Source organism: Diabrotica virgifera, chromosome 2, assembly GCF_917563875.1.
Source record: "Diabrotica virgifera virgifera chromosome 2, PGI_DIABVI_V3a".
Lineage (NCBI taxonomy): Eukaryota > Metazoa > Arthropoda > Insecta > Coleoptera > Chrysomelidae > Diabrotica > Diabrotica virgifera.
This window is the reverse complement of record NC_065444.1, coordinates 122737275-122757477: the sequence shown is the minus strand read 5'-3', so window position 1 is coordinate 122757477 and position 20203 is coordinate 122737275. Positions and strand designations below refer to the sequence as shown.

General features: G+C 33.7%; 2 protein-coding genes across 3 annotated transcripts in view; both read left to right on the top strand.

The window, feature by feature from the left end:
• The window catches only part of LOC126879610 (cilia- and flagella-associated protein 251-like), a 140034-nt gene that overhangs the window by 41880 nt on the left and 77951 nt on the right, over positions 1–20203 (top strand). The window lies entirely within an intron of this gene.
• Positions 1–20203, top strand: part of LOC114331488 (patched domain-containing protein 3) — a 378804-nt gene that overhangs the window by 320375 nt on the left and 38226 nt on the right. The gene's annotated exons all lie outside the window — the stretch shown is intronic.

Below are 20203 nucleotides of genomic sequence, written 5' to 3'. Positions count from 1 at the left end.
CAAGGCCTTGAAAGCATATTTGCTAGAGAGAGTTTTTATACAGTGAATGACTTTTTTATAAACGATTTGAATTCAGCAAATTGACTTGCAGGATTATTACTTTCGAGTACTTTTGTACATATTTGCAGCAGCATAGAACTTTTGATTTACTTTCCCTTTCGCTTTTCCTTGTTCGCCTTCTTTTTGCTCTGACGTTGTATACATATTGTTTGCAAAATTTTTAATTTTTTAGTGTGTACTTAATAACTGTAAAATTATATTAAGTAGTATAACTCACGCCATTTACTTGGTGTCTGTTTCTGTTTTTGTTTTGTTTGTAGTTTTTTATTATTTTTTGTTTTTTATTGTATTTTTTTATTTTGTATAAGCTTTGTCCACAAATTGGTAAAATTTTATGACAATAAAGCTTACCTTACTTACTGCTTCGATCCACTGACTGTCAAACATATCCTACTTGAGTGTCCGCAATTCCAGAAAGAAAGAAGATCCCATAGAATCACAGATGATGACCTCAAGACAATTCTCACCAAAAAAATTTCAAAAAAAAGACATCAAATTGTATAACTCTATTTAATGTAATATTTTTGTATTGTTATATCCACGAATAACCCTGCGCGGTTGATGTGGTTTTGTGTTTCTTCTTCTTCTTCAAATGCAAATCCACTAATGGATGTTGGCGATCACATTTTCCATTAACTCTCTGTTTCTTGCAATGTGTATCAGAGATTGTATGTCGTTAATCCCTGTCCACTGCCTTATGTTTCGGAGCCAGGACATTTTCTTGCGCCCTATTCCTCTCTTGCCTTCAATTTTACCCTGGATCATAAGTTGAAGGAACTGGTATTTTTCGTTTCGCATGATGTGACCCAAATAGGCCGTTTTTCTTTTCTTGATGTTTTCGAAAAGCTGACGTTTTTGGTTGATTCTTTTAAGGACATCCACATTTGTGACTTTCGCCGTCCATGGTACCTTTAAAATACGGCGATAAAGCCACATTTCGAAGGCTTCTAATCTGTTTATATCCCTCGTTTTGAGTGTCCAGCCCTCTATGCCATATATCAGCACCGACCACACGTAGCATTTAGTAAACCTTAGTCTCAGTGTAAGGTCGAACTCTGAGCAGGTCAGTACCTTCCTGAATTTTACGAAAGCTTGTCGAGCTTGCTCAATGCGACATTTTACTTCCCTGTCCGATGCCCAGTCTTCAAAAAGCCACGTTCCTAGGTATTTGAATTTGCTCACTCTCCTAATGGACTTAGTATTCACTGTTATGGTGGAGTTTTCAAATGCATCCAAGTTTCTGGAGATGATCATGAATTTGGTCTTTTTGGTATTAATCTCTAATCCCATTCGCTTACTGTATTCTCCGATTATAGTGACAAGTTGTTGAAGATCTGCTATGTTGTCGCAAATTAAGACAGCATCATCAGTATATCGTATGTTGTTGATCAATACTCCATTCACTTTGATTCCCATCTCTGCATCTTCCAAAGACTCTTGAAATATGGCTTTCGAATAAATGTTAAATAAAAGAAGAGAAAGCACACATCCCTGCCGAACACCCCTTCTTATATGTATGGATTTGGATATAGAATTATCTATTTTTAATTGTGCTGCCTGATACCAGTACAAGTTTTCAATGCATCTTATGTCTTTTTGGTCTATATCAAGCTTCTTGAGGATCTGCATTAACTTGTGATGTTGGACACGATAAAACGCTTTCTCGTAGTCTAAAAAGCACAGGAATACGTCCTTCCTCTGATCGTAACAATTTTGGACCAAGACCTGTGTTGCTACTATTGCTTCTCTTGTTCCCAAACCTTGCCTAAACCCAAACTGAGAATCACTGATGTCCCATTCACATTTTTTGTATAATCTTTGATGTAGTATTTTTAAGAATATTTTTAAAGTGTGACTCATCAGGCTAATGAGTCTGTGATCCTCACATCTTTTTGCATTGACTTTTTTGGGTAGGGGAATAAATGTAGAGAGCAACCACTGCTGAGGATAGCAACCAATATTGCCTTATTATATGAATATAATATTGCCTTTTCTATTTCCTCTTTAGTGATTGAAGGGCCAGTCAGCTGGTCATCTGTATAAACTTCACTCATGGGTCTTTCGTCATGAAAGAGCTCCTGGATATAGTTTTCCCATATATGAATTTTCTCTTTTTCACCTAACACTACCTGGTTATCCTGATTAACTATAATAGTTGGTCTTCGTTTTCTGTATATTCCAGCAGTCTCCTTAAGCTTTTTATGTAAATTCCGATCGTCGTGCTGTCGTTGTAAATGTTCTAGATCGATACATTGTTGCTTCAGCCATTCATTGTTTGCTATTCTTATCTTTGCTTTTATTTGCCCGTTAATGTTTTTATACATATTGCTGCCATCTGGGTCATTCTTGTGTCGTCGTCGTTCATCCATTAATAATAGTATTTCTTCTGTCATCCATTTTTGCTTCTTGTTCTTTGGTTTGTACCCCAAGTTGCTTTTCATGATGTCTGTTACAGCACTTGTAATCGTATTCCATGTTGGTGTTAGATCTTCGGTAATGTTTGTCGTCAATATTTGAATTTGTGTGTTTATTTCATTACTTATTTCTGCTTGTATCATTGGATCTTTCAGTTTATCCAATGCGATCTGTTGTTGAGTTTCAGGCTTGTTTTTGCATGAAAGAGCGACATCTGCTCCAGGATATGTGCAAGCTCTTTTGACAGTTGTGCTGAATCTACCGTTGATGAGAATGAAGTCTATCTGATTTCTTATTATGTTCTGAGCTCTATCGGCTGGAGATTTCCAAGTATAAAGGCGACGGGGGTGGAGTTGGAACCATGTGTTGGTAACTCTCATGTTTTCTTCCTGACAAAATTGTACAAGCCGGTCACCCCTTTCGTTCCTTGTTCCAAGACCATAAGGTCCAACTACGTCTTCGAAGCTGCCTTTCCCTATTTTGGAATTAAAATCTCCCATAATTATGTTAAAATCATGGTTCTTTGTCAATTTAAGCAATTCTTTGATTTCACTATAAAAGTTTTCCACCTCTTCATTTGCTGCATCTGCAGTTGGTTCATAGACCTGTATGATGTTGAGATTATTTGGCTTCGCTTCAAGTTTTACCAAGACTGTGCGGTCGGAATATGGTACAAACTCTGTGACAGCTCTCATCAATTTTTTACTTATCATAATCCCGACACCTTTTCTATGATCGCGGTCGTCATTGCCTGAGTAAAAGAATGTTCCGCTCTCTGTGGTGCATTTACCGGATCCAGGCCACCAGGTTTCTAAAATCCCCAGGATATCTAGATCGATTCTGCACATTTCTTGAGTTAGGTTTGCCAGCTTCCCGGCTTCAAATAAGCTGCGTGTATTCCAGGTGCCTATCTTTAATGTCTTTCTTAAGTTTGCTCGTACATTTCTAACATTCAAGACCGTTCCCCCCGGAGATCCGATTGGGGAACCATTTATACCTCCGGATATTTTTGAGTTGAATGTATTCATGTGATTCTCTTGGGAAAAAATAATGAAGGTGGTATCCCGTTGCCTTCCTTCATGCCACTTCCAGGCTTAGTTTTCAGCCGCCCACTATGGAACAGACGCCGTTTGCAACTGCCCATTCTGGGTACAGACGTTGCTATTTTCACCATATCTGGCTACCCTCACTTAGTTTAGCCTGCAGACCAATGCAGTTGCCCAGGGTGTGGCACGTGGAGCACGTTGTGTTTAAATAAAAAAAAAAATAAAAAAAAAGTAAATTTCAGACAGTTCTGACGGGTTCTATTGTTTTGGAAATGGTTTTATTGTTTGAATTTTTATTACAATCTTATTTTTCATCATCACGTAGCGCTACAACCCTGGGTGGGTCCTGGCTGACTGTACAACTTTCTTCCAATTTGTTCGGTCTTCCATCCACCTAGGGTCAAATGGGATGTTCATTTTTCGGAGATCTGCTTGGATGTTATCTCTCCATCGCATTCTGGGACGTCCAAGTGGTCTTTTGCCTGTAGGAATCTCCTACTATACCAGTCTTACAAGTTCCTAGTTATGAAGTCTGTGCACGTGGCCTGCCCATCTTAGTCTCTGTGATTTAATTTCTTGGACGTATAGTTCTTTTAATTCGAAGTTGGTTCTGATCCTATACTGGTTTGTGTTAATGTCGTGGTGAGGTCCGAAAATTGTTCTAAGTATTTTTCGTTGAAAACGCCTGATCTTTTCTTCGTTTGATTTGGTCATGGTCCACGTTTTGCAACCATATATGTTAGTACAGGTCTGACGAGGGATTTATAGATTTTGATCTTGGACCTTCTTGTAAGATTTTTTGATTTTATAAGCTTATCCAGTGCGAATAGACAGCGATTTGCTGATTGGAATCTGTCTTTTATTTCTTTAGTAACACCGTGTCGTTCTATTAATACACATATATTTCGTCTTCTCTTCATTATTCCTCAGCCCTACTTCGCTTGTTGCTCCTTCCACTTTATTGAAAATGGCTTTTGTGGATAGGATCGAGTCTCCAACGAGATCAATGTCATCTGCGTATGCTAGTAATAGCTTGGGACCTTAAACCGATAGCAGTTCTGTTTTTATTTCGGCCGACCTCATGGCTTTCTCTAATACAAGGTTAAAAAGTAGTGGAGATAACGCATCACCCTGTTTGAGTCCACTGTTAATTTCGAAGCTGTCAGACAGTTTATTATTTACACGTACTTTTGATATTCCACCCTCCATACAGACTTTAGTCATCCGAATGAGTTTCTTTGGAATTGAGAACTCCGCCATGGCATTCCATACTTAGCTTCTTTCTACGCTGTCATAGTCCTGTCGAAAGTCTATGAAGAGATTGTGTATGGGTCTGTTATACTCTCATCCCTTTTCTAGAAGCTGCCTCAGCGCGAATAGTTGATCTATTGTGGATCTGTTTGCCCTAAAGCCGGCTTGATATTCTCCTAGGACATTTTCAGCATAAGGGGTTAGTCTACTAAGAATGATGTTTGAGAGGATTTTATATGCCGTGTTTTAGAGTGAAATTCCTCTGTAATTCGCGCATTTTGTTTTGTCCCATTTTTTGTGGATGGGCACTATGATGTTTTCCTTTCATCTTGCTGGTATCCTTTCTTCTAACCGTATCTGTGTTATCAATTGGTGGATTTGGCGATGTAGTGTTTCTCCACCATATTTCAAAAATTCTGCTGGTATCTCGTCCGTACCCGGCGCTTTGTGATTTTTCAGCTTATTTAAGGCCTTTCTACAATCTTATTTTTGTCTTGTATTGTGTCAGGTGGAGTACATTTCATTCTCGGGCTGTATATCTAATATTACTAACTTATATTACCTCTGCCATACCATACATTCACTATACAGGGTGTCCCGGAAAATAGTGCGTTCCTTTAAGGTATGGAGAGAATACACAATTTGGAACAAAAAAGTCCTATACCATTTTTTTCTAAAGTTAGCCGTTTCCAAAAAAAAGTTAACATTGTTTTCCATATACCTGTATTTTAATGTTTGGAAATTTTAATAAACTGGCAACATCGAACGCACTACGGAATAATAACATAATAAAAACTCGTTTGTGATTGTGATTAACAGTATTTAAAATAATCCAACCTAATAGTAGGTAATACTTATGTATTTACGATTTGTTTACTAAAATTATTTTCTTTTGAAATGTATTGAAATACCTATTGCATAATTTTAAACGAATTACACATCTTTTAACATAAAAACACGTCTTTTAACTAAACTAGTATTATGTATTTAGTAAGGTTTAAATGGGTTGAATGCAGAGTACTCCTGAGGGCTTTAACTGAATTACATAGTTTTAATAGTTTACAGTGGAACTTAAATACACCAGATAATGTCTCAGTAATTTGTTTACTTGTGAACTGAAATAACTAAGTTGTACTTACTTGAAAATAATTATTATACCGAATAGATGTTTCAAGTAACCTTTCACAAACACCATTCATAGGTAATAACATAATAGGTAATACACTCACTATTCGAAAACATTTTCGCATTGACACTAAACACTAAACAGGATTCTTTAAAACTACCTGTTTACTATGTATCTTAGTATCTTCTATCTATTTACATGGGACTGTCTATGCTTAAATTTGCGTACCGCACATAGTTGTCAGATTTAAATTTACATACCAAAATACATTTTAATTTTTTGGTCAAACGGTTGCATTTAGAAAAAAATGTTATAAGAGTTTTTTGTTCTACATGGTGCCTTCTACCTATACCTTCAAGGAACGCACTATTTTCCGGGACACCCTGTATAAATTTGCGCATTTAGAAACTAAAAAGAAAATGTGCTTAATATAGCGATAGTACTAAGGTGCTAAATGCGGTACTGGCCAACCTCTCCTCACCGTTTTGGTGCCTCATAAGTGCAAATGCACCATTATGCAACGATTAACGGCAAGTGGCGTCGTACCACTTTTTAGCCGGCAAAGTAATAAAAATTGGAACACAGAATATGAGATTATGAAAACCCCAATTTTATGTAATTTCCTACATGTAACAAATATAAAGAAATTTATTAAACAATCAATGTTTATTAACCGTAATCAATTTACTGTTCTACAAAGTAATCGGACTTTAACGACAGCCACGGTAATAGAATAATATGTGTGTTTGATGATAGCTAAATATAGTTAATTGCATATATTGTCAAAAGGTACACTTTTTAATAATTACCCCATGAAACGAAGCCGAAAAAGTATGTACATACTTGAAAAATCGAAAAATTACTAGCCGTTACTTTTTAAGAAGGAAACAGTAGCGATCAACAGGTATCAAAAACGCGTTCCAAGATTGCGGCTGTAATTTTGAATATTTTTTCGAGATATTTGGCACACGTATTCGTAATGTAGTAAAGAATGGCGGCACAGAGCCCAATTTGAAAAATATATTAATATGTGGAAATTACTCTGTAACTAAATACAATATTAAAAAAACGAGCCTGTACCGCCATTAAGAAGAACAAAAAAAGAATATGTGTACTTTGTACGCACGTAAGAAGTTATACTTCTGTTATATGATTTCAACGAAATCAATATACTTTAAACAGTTTCTCTACTACTTTCCAAAAATTTTTATTAAAACAATACCAAAAATTAAAAAAATAAAAGAATAAAACACACACAAACACATTGAAAATGCCACAAATGATTTCTGAACAATAATTGTTGCCAAAAATTTTAATTAAATACGTATTTTCTGAAAAAAATTATATAATAATATACTTACAATGATAAAATCTATAAAAAAAATTAAAAATAACTTGCTTGGGGCTTGAACCTACTTCACGTCTACCGCGCCGTACGAAAGTCGAAGCGATTTCCTACTGCACCACCTTCGCCTATACGTCATGTGGGAATATACACAAACTAAACGTTTACATCATAAACTTTTTGACATTTTGTTTATTTATATGAATTTAATCAAATTATTAGTTTGATTTTTGTCGAATTAAAATACAACAAAATATAGAGTTAGATGAAGATTTGTAGAAAGTTTGTTCGTAATCAGATTATGTAAATTAAAGCATTGCCTACTAATAGGTAACTACATTATTTTTTTTACATTTTCCAAATAGATAGGTATGAAGATAATTTTTTATTGGAATACAACTGAAACATTTAGAATTACGTACCTGCGGCTTTTCAAAACTATTTAAAAAGTCACTATAATTATAAATTTGATTTTATTTCTGTCCTCACAACAATAAAAACTAATATATACAATATTTTTGTTTACCGATAACCTCCATATTGAACAATTATTGACAGATCATTTCAACACCCAATCAGAGCCCCTATAACGACTAATATCATACTGTCGGTGTGCGCATGCGCGCAGATTAATAAAAATTCACTCTCAATGAAATCGCGCCTAAAGAAGTATAACTTCAAAAATACACTTCCTTCAAATAAACTTTTTTATCCGATGCCTAGATTTTGTGTCATTTTGGAACTACTAATGAAATAAAAAATTTTAGTAGTTCCAAAATGACACAAAATCTAGGCATCGGATAAAAAAGTTTATTTGAAGAAAGTGTATTTTTTGTTCTTCTTAATGGCGGTACAGGCTCGTTTTTTTAATATTATATTTAATTACAGAGTAATTTCCACATATTAATATATTTTTCAAATTGGGCTTTGTATCGCCATTCTTTTTTATATTACGAATACGTAATACGAATACGAAAATAAAACATAGGATAGAACTCCAAACTAGAGCAGCAGAAAATAGAAAAAAGATTGAGTTCGAAACAATTAAAAACTATAAGCTTAGAGACAAACAAATAGCTCAAAAATACGAAGAACTGACAAACTTAAAAATAACAAACTTGATGAGATCAATACAGGTAAGCAATTTGGAACAAAAATGGCAACTACTCAAAGATATATTAATTGAAACGGCAAAAGAAGAGTGTGGGGTGTACAGGAAAAACAACAAAACTAAACAAACGAGCTGGTGGGATGATGAAATCAAAAACCATGTAAAAATGAAGAAGAAAATGTGGGAAAAGTACTTAGGGAACAAAACCGAGGAAAATTACGATAGATACAAAGAAGAAAGAAAGAAAGTAAGAGACATGATAAAAATAGAAAAAGAAAAGACCTTGATACAATTCGGACAACAGATGGAATACAACAGTAAAGAAAATCAGAAACTTTTCTATCGAACAATGAAAAATATAAGAATAGACAAACCAACAAGAGATACAAGAATAAATAACACAGATGGAACAATAATAACAGACGATCAAGAAATAATGGAACGATGGAAGCAACACTTTCAAGAACTACTAACTAGTAATGAAGTAAACAGAGAAGAGAACAACGAAGAAAATGAAGAAAGAACAGAACAGGAAGAAAACACAGATGAAATAACAAACGAAGAAATAGAAACAGCAATAAAGAAACTTAAAAATGGGAAATCTCCTGGACATGATAGAATAACACCAGAAATGCTGAAGTATATGGGACTGGAAGGTAGGAAATTGCTCAGAGAAATATGCAATGAGGCATGGAAGAAAGAAGAAATACCGTCGGACTGGGAGATGGGAGTAATACTGCCCATACATAAGAAAGGAGATATCAAAGAATGTAACAATTATAGAGGAATTACACTATTATGTACGGCACTGAAAGTATGTGAAACAGTATTAGAACAAAAGCTGAAGAATATAATAGAAACGACACTAGAAGAAGCCCAGAGTGGTTTCCGGAAAGGACGAGGGGTGCAAGATCACATATTCACAGTGAAGCAAATAACAGAAAAAACACTACTGACTAAAACCAAAGCGTACATGGCCTTCATCGACCTAGAAAAAGCATTCGACAGAGCGAAAAGAGAAACAATATGGAACAGTCTAATTAGAAGAGGAGTTGATAGAAAACTAATAGAAGTCATCAAAAGTCTATATAAAAGAAACACGAATTACATAATGCATAAAAATATGAAATCGCAACAATTTAAAACATCTGAAGGCTTAAGACAAGGAGGAGTCATGAGCCCTACACTCTTTAACATCTTCATGGACGAAATAATCAAAGAATGTATACCACAATTAAAAAAGCTACATGTAGGTTACCGAAACCTAGAAAGAATAGGAATATCAGAATGTGCATTTGCTGATGATGTAATTGTCATGGCAGATAAAGAGGAAGATCTAAGAAATAATCTACAAACATGGAATGAGGTATTAAATAGGCATGGAATGAAAATAAACACACGCAAAACAAAGATTATGGTAGTAGCACAAGAACAACCCGTATTAAACATACAAATTAATGGAGAAACAATAGAACAGGTAAACTACTTTCAATACCTGGGAGTAACAGTGGAAAACAACGGAAAACAACAGAAAGATATAGAAGAAAGGATTAACAAAACGTCTAAAATATTCCACGCAATTAACAACAAATTTTTAAACAAAAAAGAAATATCCAGAAAAACCAAAATGTGTCTTCAATACGATATACAGACCAGTACTTACATACGGGTGCGAGTCTTGGGTATTAACAAGAAGTATGAAGAGTAAGATCCAGGCACTGGAAATGAAATACCTAAGACGAGTAAAAGGAGTATCAAAAAGAGACAGACTAAGAAATATAGATATACGAGCGGAGCTCAAAACTAAACCACTCCTAGAATACATCGAAGAAAAACAGCTGAGTTGGTGGGGCCACATGAAAAGAATGAGAAGAAACATACCAGTAAGGAAAGTATGGGAAGCAAGAATTCAGAAAAAAAGAAACAGAGGAAGACCATCAGAAAACTGGGATACAACCATTGCGAAGATTATCCAAAAGAAAGGGAAAACCGTAGCAGAAGCAAGCAGACTGGCGCAGGATAGAAAACAATGGTCAAAGTTTGTGCACACGTGAATAGACAGTAGTCCCGACACTGAAAAGTAAAAGGGACTTAAAAGACTATATATATATATATATATATATATATATATATATATATATATATATATATATATATATATATATATATATATATATATATTACGAATACGTGTGCCAAATATCTCGAAAAAATATTCAAAATTACAGCCGCAATCTTGGGACACGTTTTCGCTACCTGTTGATCGCTACTGTTTCACCTTAACTAGAATATCTGGGGAAGTCAGTATTAAAGGCTTGTTGGTATCGAAATTTTTACTGCGTCATTGTTTTTTATTAATATTTAAGCAAAAAAAGTGACTTTTTAATTCGTTTCAATATTGAGAAAAAATTACGCACTATACCTACATGAAAACGTTCATCAGACAACTTTCTTGAAAATATTTGCATTTTAAAATGATATTTTCTAAATTAAAAAATGTTTGTAAACAGAAAAGTTATTGCAAATTAAACCCATTACTATTAGCCCAGGAACCGAAGCTTTTCACCTCGCAATTTTTACAGAATGGATCGATTTGCTTGATAATTTGAGAATAAGTAGTGGATAGACCAAGGATCAAAATCTATATTATACTGAACGGCGCTTTTACCATGGGGGTGGTTGCCACCCCACCTCGGGGTTGGAAATTTTTTATTATATTTTGACCGCAAAAGTCGATAAAAACATTCATTTTAACCAAAAAAATGTTCTTATACATTTTTTTCATAATAGTAAAGAAGAATAAATAAGACCAATGACTAAAAACACCGCCAATTTACATTATTATGCTTTCAATTGGTTTTCTCCTCTTTTTTTTTCTTCAAAAAAAGATATTGATTTTTTAACCGAACTTTTTTATTTTTTATTGTAGAAAGTTTGGTAAAAAAGAATTTTGTAGGTTTTTACAAGCCCTATAGGCTATTAATATTAAATCCTTTTAAAATCCTCAGTCGCAAAAAGAGGTGACTTTGAAAGGGTTGTTAAAGGTGGTTTTTGCATGTTATTACAAGTTTTAATTATCAATAGCTCACTCAATTTGTGCCGTTGAAAAAATTTTTGCAAATCACGTTTTTGGGATTAAATAAGCTACAATTTCATATTTAAACATTTTTTCGTATCTCTGATGCTAATCTTTCTTTTCTGAAGAAAATTCGTTATTCGCTTTTAACTCCATTTTTCTAAAAACTAATCATTCTAAACCGGTTAAACATCTAGAACCTATTAATAATACATAAATAAAGAAGACCAAACAACATCAATGTCTAATTTTAATCAGGGTGGTGAGTAGGGGGAAGATTCCGATCACTTTTTCGCCGAAAAAATAGGGACTGACATTCTTTTTATTATAAGTCACTTAATTTTTGAGCTAGAAACTATTTTTTTATTTCCGGAGATAGATCTTTTTAAACACTTTAAATTAGTTTCAATAAGTTATCCTAGAAAAATGCATAGTTTTCCCGTCTTTTGACTTTGAAACTACAATATTTAGCATTTGACGAAGAAGAGCTTACATTATAATGAAGTATAGCTCTATTACTATTGGTCTTAAAGAAATTAAAAAAAAACAGTTTTGTTTATTTTTTCAAAAGTTACATTTCTGTTAAGTCAAGTTGTTTTGATAAAACGAAAATTTTTGAGTTATTAGCAGAAAACTGATTAAAAACACTGATTTTTCGATATAAAATTAACACATTCGATATCGAATAAATCGAAAACTATTAATTTTATCAAAAAAAATGTATAGAACGTTTTTTCCTTATAATGAACGTTTTTACCAACTTTTGCGGTCAAAATAAAATAAAAAATTTCCACCCTCGACATGGGGTGGCAACCACACCCATGGTAAAAGTGCCTTTCGGCTCCATATAGATTTTGATCCTTGGACTATCCACTGCTTATTCACAAATTTTCAAGCAAATCCATCCATTCTGTAAAAATTGCGAGGTTTTCTCCTATTCTAAGCTTCATTACTTGGACTATATGTAAAAAAGATGGGCCCGATCGGTCTAGTAGTTTTGAAACAATTCTATTTGTTTATCTCATTTGAGAGAAAAAAGGTTTTTTTTTTCAAATGGCTGCGCAGATGCTTTGTCAATATTTAGAAGAGCTTTTTTAGTCTCATTCTCTTCGTAGGGTCTCAAATTGTCATGACTTAATTAAAAAAATGACGAATTAAAAAAGTGTGTTTATTTTTTAATAGTTACTTAATAGGGAACTTGTACATTTTTTTATTACATAATAATGTTCAGTTTTGTATAAAAATGAGATTTCTCTTGAAAACATTTCTTTTGAATTTAAAATTTTATGCAAGTTCCCTATTATTGATGTAGAGTGAAGTATTATTTTTTCGCCATGTAAACAATTAAATTATTTACGCCGTTTTAATCTTTATAAAATAAAAAATACACCATCTGAAAGGTTATGAAAAACACAAGGGTTCTTATAGACAATCACACTAAAACAACCCGAAATCCAGTTTCAGAATTTTAAAACCATCACTGAATAGTATATGCTTTTTAGCTGTATGTATGTAATTAAATATGTCAGATACTCGTAGATTTAAACGATGTAAATTAATGATGTTACAACTTTTTTAAGCTTGTTCCTTATATGCGAAAAGTTGAAAAACGATGTTATCTCGTTCTTCACTGCACTTATATGCATCATTATTCTATGTAGAGGTAAAATAAGGATACCAATAATTCTTATCGATTATTAAAATTTAGGCAAGAAACAAATAAATCTAACACAGATAAGATGTATCAATTATAATAAACATAGTTTCAAAAGTTATACATCACCCAAAATTATGCTCCTTTTCATAGTTAATTCTTTGAACAGATTAACGGATTCCGATAATTTTTTTTATTGTTTTATATTTTTCTATAGTATTTACACAGTTGGACAAAGGTTTACTCGAACTTCTTTTTTGAATTTATACCAGGCGAAAGAAAAGAAAAAATGTGGTTCTTATGTTAAGTTTGAGACACCTTGTAAGGAAGACAAGGTGTGGGTATACATCGAAATCATATTGTAGTCTTATGTTTTGGGAACATTTTGTTTTTTGAATGTCCTTGATATCTTTACAAACAAAGAAAATATACGGTTTATTCTTTAACATGTGTTTTAAATTAAACAAAATTTTTCGACCCCCTGTAGGGAGGAAAATATACAAAGGTCATCGAAAAGGATAGATCGAAATTATATTGTAGTCTCATATTTTGTGAACATTTTATTTTTTTAGTTTCGCCGATATCCTTAATAACAAAGGAACTAGATGATTTTACTTTTTAATATGTGTTTTAAATTTTAAATGACGATATACGATACGTGAGGAAGCCCACGACTTATTATACGTGTTCAAAGAAAGAAAAATGTGCAATGTACCTCTGGCTATTTAAAGAGACTCCACGTATACACCAAATTCGTACTTACTCTCAAGGAAATTCCAGTCAAAACACAGAGCCTCCATTAAAAATTCTCGTCTCTCTTATGTTGCTCTGTGCATACCACTCACTTGGTCGACAAATAACTCTTAAGGTGTCCACTAGAATTGTTAACGTTATGTGCCTTTCTGTTTTTAAAGTTTTTTAACTGTTATTTTTTATTGCTAATTTAGTTTTGATTGAGTTAAAAAGCGTCATGTTAAAGAATATAACTGTGTATTTTCTTTATTTCCAAAGATATCAGGGACATTCAAAAAACAGAATGCTCAGAAAATATAAGACTACAATATGATTTCGATGTATACCCACACTTACACCTTGTCCTACCTACAGGGTGTCTCACACTTAACATAAGAAAAACATTTCTTTTCTTCCACTCGGTATAAATTCAAAAAAGAAGTTTGAGTATACATTTGCCCAACTGTGTAAATATCAAAGCAAAATATAAAATAATAAAAAAAATTAGAGGAATCGGTTAATCTGTTCACGAAAGAATTAATGAAAATGAGCATAATTATATATAACTTTTGAATCTATGTGTATAATTACACTTCGTACAATTACCTATTTCGACTGAAATTCTAATGTATTTTTTCTGCCATGTTCTTCTTCATAGAATACAATCTCCGCGACCGGAATGGGACGTTTCATCGCCATCCGTTTCATCGCCGTCCGTTTCATCGCCGTCCGTTTCATCGCCGTTCGTTTAATCGCCAGTTTAGTCAGTTGATTTTGTATTATGGGAGATGACACGACACGACGCTTAAATTCAGTTCAAGACTTAGGATAAAAAAGATAAAAAATATTATTATATTTACTGTTCTATTTCTACTTCCCCTAAATTTTATACTAAATAGTACTATAGTACTAATTTAAATAGTACTAAATTTGTAGTGTTAAATGGCTTTTGTAGAAATATATATGTTCAAATTTATGTAGTATTAGGTCAGGTTATGTTAGGTTAGGTCATTTCCTAGAATTTCTAATTAATATTAAAAATAAATAATAAATGTAACCGTCGAAAATTGGTGGGAAATTCGGAAATAAATCGGTCAGCGATTAACTGACTGGCGATGAATCGGCCGGCGATGAATCGACAGGCGATGAACTGGCGGCCATGAAACGTCCTAGACTCTCCGCGAAGGAGGTCGGCAATCATGATAGCTATTCGTACTTTAGAGATGGCTGAAAAGTTCATTATTTGATGTACATCCGTACCATCCTCTCAGGTGCGCACTGATGATATTCTACGTCTATTAAGGTACGTATCCATTAGGTTGGTGCTCCGTGTAGCAGCTCCACATAATGGATACGTTGGTGCTTCTGATCGGCGCTCACCCTAGGCGATCCAATCGGTGGCGGTTTATAATGTAGAGGAGCGCATGCCGTATCCATTCGAGCAGCTACACGGAGCACCAATATAATGGATACGTACCTTTATGTGCTTCTCTTTCCTCTTTTTTGCATTTTTTTTCTGATTTTGGATTTTTCTCTGCATAATCAATTGGAGCAAGATGTATCTCTCTCCACGTGTAATGTGTACGAGATATTCCAATTTCCTTGTTTTGATCCTATTTAAGATTTTCATTTCTTTATTCATCTTTCTCAGAACCACTTTGTTTGTAACGTGTTGTGTCCACAATATTTTGAGAATTCTTCTATACACCCACAACTCGAATAATTCCAGTTTTTTCATTGTTTTTTCATTTCATTTTAATATTAGTCACATAAAACTCATCGCTTAATTTTTTTTTAATCCTATTCATAAGGCACTAACAAGTTAAACTTGTTTCTACCCCCTCAGTGGCTCAGTGGTAAGAGCGCCTGCCTTTGGATCGAAAAAATCCGAAAGGTTGTGGGTTCGAATCTCACCAGGGTCAGAAATTTTTCATTTATTATAAATTAATAAATCAATTTGGTTTCTGTTCTTGTGGGATCGGTACTCACCGGAGGGACCGCAGACGTTCGGATACAATTAGCTTCTCTTTGCAAAGACAATGACGTCGACTTTGCAAAGTAACAAGACACTTACTCAACACACACACTACACATGACACTAGGTACCTAACTGTTCAACATTACCGTACCTACCATGCCAATGGCCATTAGTTGTCGAGGCATTAGCTAAATAAAAAAATAACTTGTTTCTAATTAATTCGCATTCGAATTGTTTATAATTATTCAAACAAAAATATTCATTTTACAGGCGTTACAAATCGTGTTTGCATAAATGCATATAAAAATATTTCATTCAACAAAGTGATTTAAAAAGAACTGCTGGTAAAGTAGGTGATCGTACTAGAAAAGACATTTAAGAAATGCCTTATCAAAGCGTCCGGTATCAGAGAAAGTGAACCATCAGGTTGGAATTAACATTCCTGATGTTTATATTCTTCAATTATGCAATTATATTGGTGATGTATCTAACATTACAAGCTCTGCTTAAAAGCGGAAAAAAAAGGTATTTATCTACTATATGTCATATTATGTATAAGTATTTAGTTTGTGAAAACTGTCATTATAGATAGCAGTGCGTGAAGGGTTTAAAGTGTGCGTGAAGTAACAATGTATTTTAAATGAAATTTACTTTTTCGCACTGTTTTTGACACACTTTCATATTATCAAATATCCTTAACGTTCGCGTTGTCATGGTGATGACATAATGAGCAATAAATTACAACAAAAGTTTTGGCAGTTTTGTGGTTTGAAAGAAGTTAGAATTTTTAGATGTCAAGTTCTAAAAATTGTAGAATAGAAATGAATTCTAGTGACGAAGTGTTACAGTGTTTTTATTTGTTTATCGTAGATAAAATATTGTATGAAACTGTGCGTAAAGTACTTTTTGCGAACTTACGCGATGTATAGCACTCGCCCCGCTGTCGCTCGTGCTCTAAACATCACGTGCGTTCGCAAAAGGCATACTTCACGAACTGTTTCATAAATAACTATTTTGACGTAGGTATACAAAAGATTAACGACGAACAGTTTTCTACTATATATTGTTCTAAAAAAAGGAAACCGGATTATACATAAAGAGCCATCAAACAATATCTTTACTAGAATTAAGTTTGAAATTTAAATGTGTTGGTTAGAAACTTTTACCATGTAAAGTTATCATCATCTACATAATACATATTATATTATGTTAGGTATCTAAATATTTTCTTTTTTATTATTAATATAGTATAGTTGATCCAAAAGATGGCATAACCCAGACATCCAAAGTGAAAGTTATCCTTCAACACTAAATTGTTCTATATGGTCCACACAATGTCCAGAAAAAAGTCACACCATTTTGAGCGTCGGGTTTGGGGGGGAGAGGGGGAGAAATCGGTAAATTCGTAGTTTTTTAAGTTTTTCGCCAATATTTCTAAAACTTTGCGGTTTAGCATGAACAACCCTCTATACAAAAATGTTTTACATTAAATTTGACATAAAAAAGGCCCTATGCATAATCTTTCTAAAATGAATGGTTCCAAAGTTACGGAGGTAGTATAGTATAAGTGGTCAAAAAAAAAGGCCTAACCCAAACATCCAAAGTAAAAGTTTTCCTCCAACACCAAAATGTTCTATATGGTCCACATATTGTTCAGTAAAAAGTTACACCATTTTGAGCGTCCGGTTTGGGAGGGAGATGGGAGAGAAGCCGGTAAATTAGTAGTTTTTTTACGTTTTTCGTCAATATTTCCAAAACTATGCTTTAGCATATACAACGTTATACAGTGCTAGTCAAAAGTCCGTACCCCCCTCGTATCTTTTGAACGGTTATAGCTATAATAGTGAAATTTGGAGGGAGGAAATAAACGGACGTAAGCTTCTTAACTAGTCATGACAGGTGACGTAACAGTGACAGATGACTTTACAGCGCCACGGTGATAGATATTTTTAAATGGGAACTTATGGCAAGTGATACCTCGTTTGAAAGGTATTGAAAATACCTATTCAGTCATACTAATTTTGTTTGAATTTAAGCTAAGTTTGATGAATAAATGAAATAAATATAAAATTTTAGTTTCGCATTTAATTAAAAAAATTCAAAATTCCGCCTATGATTACTTGTCAAAAAGGTTGACGTTGACGTAAAAACTACTAGAGAATTGAAAAACGTCATCTTTTTGACAAAAAAACCCATAGGCGGACATTTGAATTTTTATTAATTAAATACGAAACTACAATATTATATTTATTTAATTTTTTCACCAAAATCAAAATCAACTTAAACCCAAAAAAATTAGTATAACTGAATAGGTATTTGGAATACCTTTCAAATGAGGTATCACTTGTCATAAGGTCCCATTTAAAATTATCGGTCACAGTGGCTCTGTAACGTCATCTGTCACTATTACGCCACCTGTCATGACTAGTTAAGAAGCTTACCTCCGTTTATTTCCTCCCTCCCAATTTCACTATTATAGGTATAACCGATCAAAAGATACAAGGGGGGGTACGGACTTTTGACTAGCACTGTATACAAAAATGTGCTACATGAAATTTAAAACAAAAAATGTTCTATACATAATTGTTATAAAATCAACGGTTCCAGAGTTACGGAGGGTGAAAAGTCGAGGTTTTCGATACTTTTTATATATCTTGGGCAATATTTATGATATAAATATACCAAAAACCTAGACATCCAAAGTGAAAGTTGTCCTCCAACACCAAATTGTTCTATATGGTCCACGTAATGTTAAAAAAAAGTCACACCATTTTGAGCGTCGGGTTTGGGGGGGAGAGGGGGGATAAATCGGTAAATATAAAAAGTATCGAAAACCTCCACCTTTCACCCTCCGTAACTCTGGAACCGTTGATTTTATAACAATTATGTATCGAACTTTTTTTGTTTTAAATTTTATGTACAACATTTTTCTATAGAACATTCCTTACGCTAAAGCATAGTTTTAGAAATATTGACAAAAAACGTAAAAAAACTACTGATTTACCGACTTCTCCCCCATCTCCCCCCCAAACGGAACGCTCAAAATGGTGTAACTTTTTACTCAACAATTTGTGGACCCTATAGAACAATTTGGTGTTGAAGGAAAACTTTTACTTTGGATGTCTGGGTTAGGCCTTTTTTTGGACCAATTATACTATACTACCTCCGTAACTTTGGAACCGTTCATTTTAGAAGGGTTATGCATAGAGCCTTTTTTATTTCAAATTTAATGTAAAACAATTTTGTGTAAAGGGTTATTCATGTTAAACCGCTTAGTATTAGAAATACAGTAGAACCCCGCAAATCCGAACCCCGCAAATCCGAACTTTCGGCAAATCCGAACCAACGGAAAGTGAAAAAAATATTAAAAATTCAAAATAAAAATTTTAAAACATGTTTATTATGTGAGAAAATAATTATGTAAGATGACACTGCAACACTAATGGGTGAATAAAAGTGTGGAGTTAGACTAAACACAATCAATAAAGGAATGTGCATAATACATATTTCCTATGGTATACTATGAACGAAAACATTAAAAAAGATAAGAAACATGAGAAATATAGTGTAATCAATATCCAGATTACAAATTAAATGAATAATGAATTTTTTACATGGCCGAATTCACATGTTCCGTGACGAAACAAAACTACTGGCGTTAGCGATTTAATATTTCAGTGATCTAAATATTTTTCAGCTTTAGAATATTGGAGGCATAAACGTGCGGATAAAGTTTCATAAAGGGATCGGTGTCAGTCCAAATCTTTTAAAAACCATCTTCGTTAGCTTCTTAGGCTAACTTTCGGATAATCCGAACTTTTCGGAATCCGAACAGGCTGTCCCCCCAATTAGTTCGGATTTACGGGGTTCTACTGTATTGACGAAAAACGTAAAAAACTACGAATTTGCAGATTTCTCACCCCTCTCCCCTCCAGACCCGACGCTCAAAATGGTGTGACTTTTTTCTGAACATTATGTGGACCATATAGAACAATTTGGTGTTGGAGGATAACTTTCACTTTGGATGTCTGGGTTTGGGTCTAACTATACCATACTATATCAGCAATCTTGGTAAAGTATTAATAATTCGACATGACAAGAAGAAAATAAACGAAAAGTTCACTTAATATTTACAGAAAGAGTTCGTATAGAAATAGAATATTGAGATGTTACGTATTCTCTGTCCTTTATCCACATATAGACGAAGCAACGAAGCCGGTCAGGTGTCACCTGACCGGCTCACATGATGGTTCCTCTACATGCGGAAGTTCTTGACGATTTTACAATACAATAATAACAAAATGCTATTAATAGCTAATTATTAATGAAGAAATGTGTACATCTATATATTTTATAATGTAAACTAGCTGATTCTTCCTCCTTCCTGTTTTTCTGGTCAGTCCGTTGTT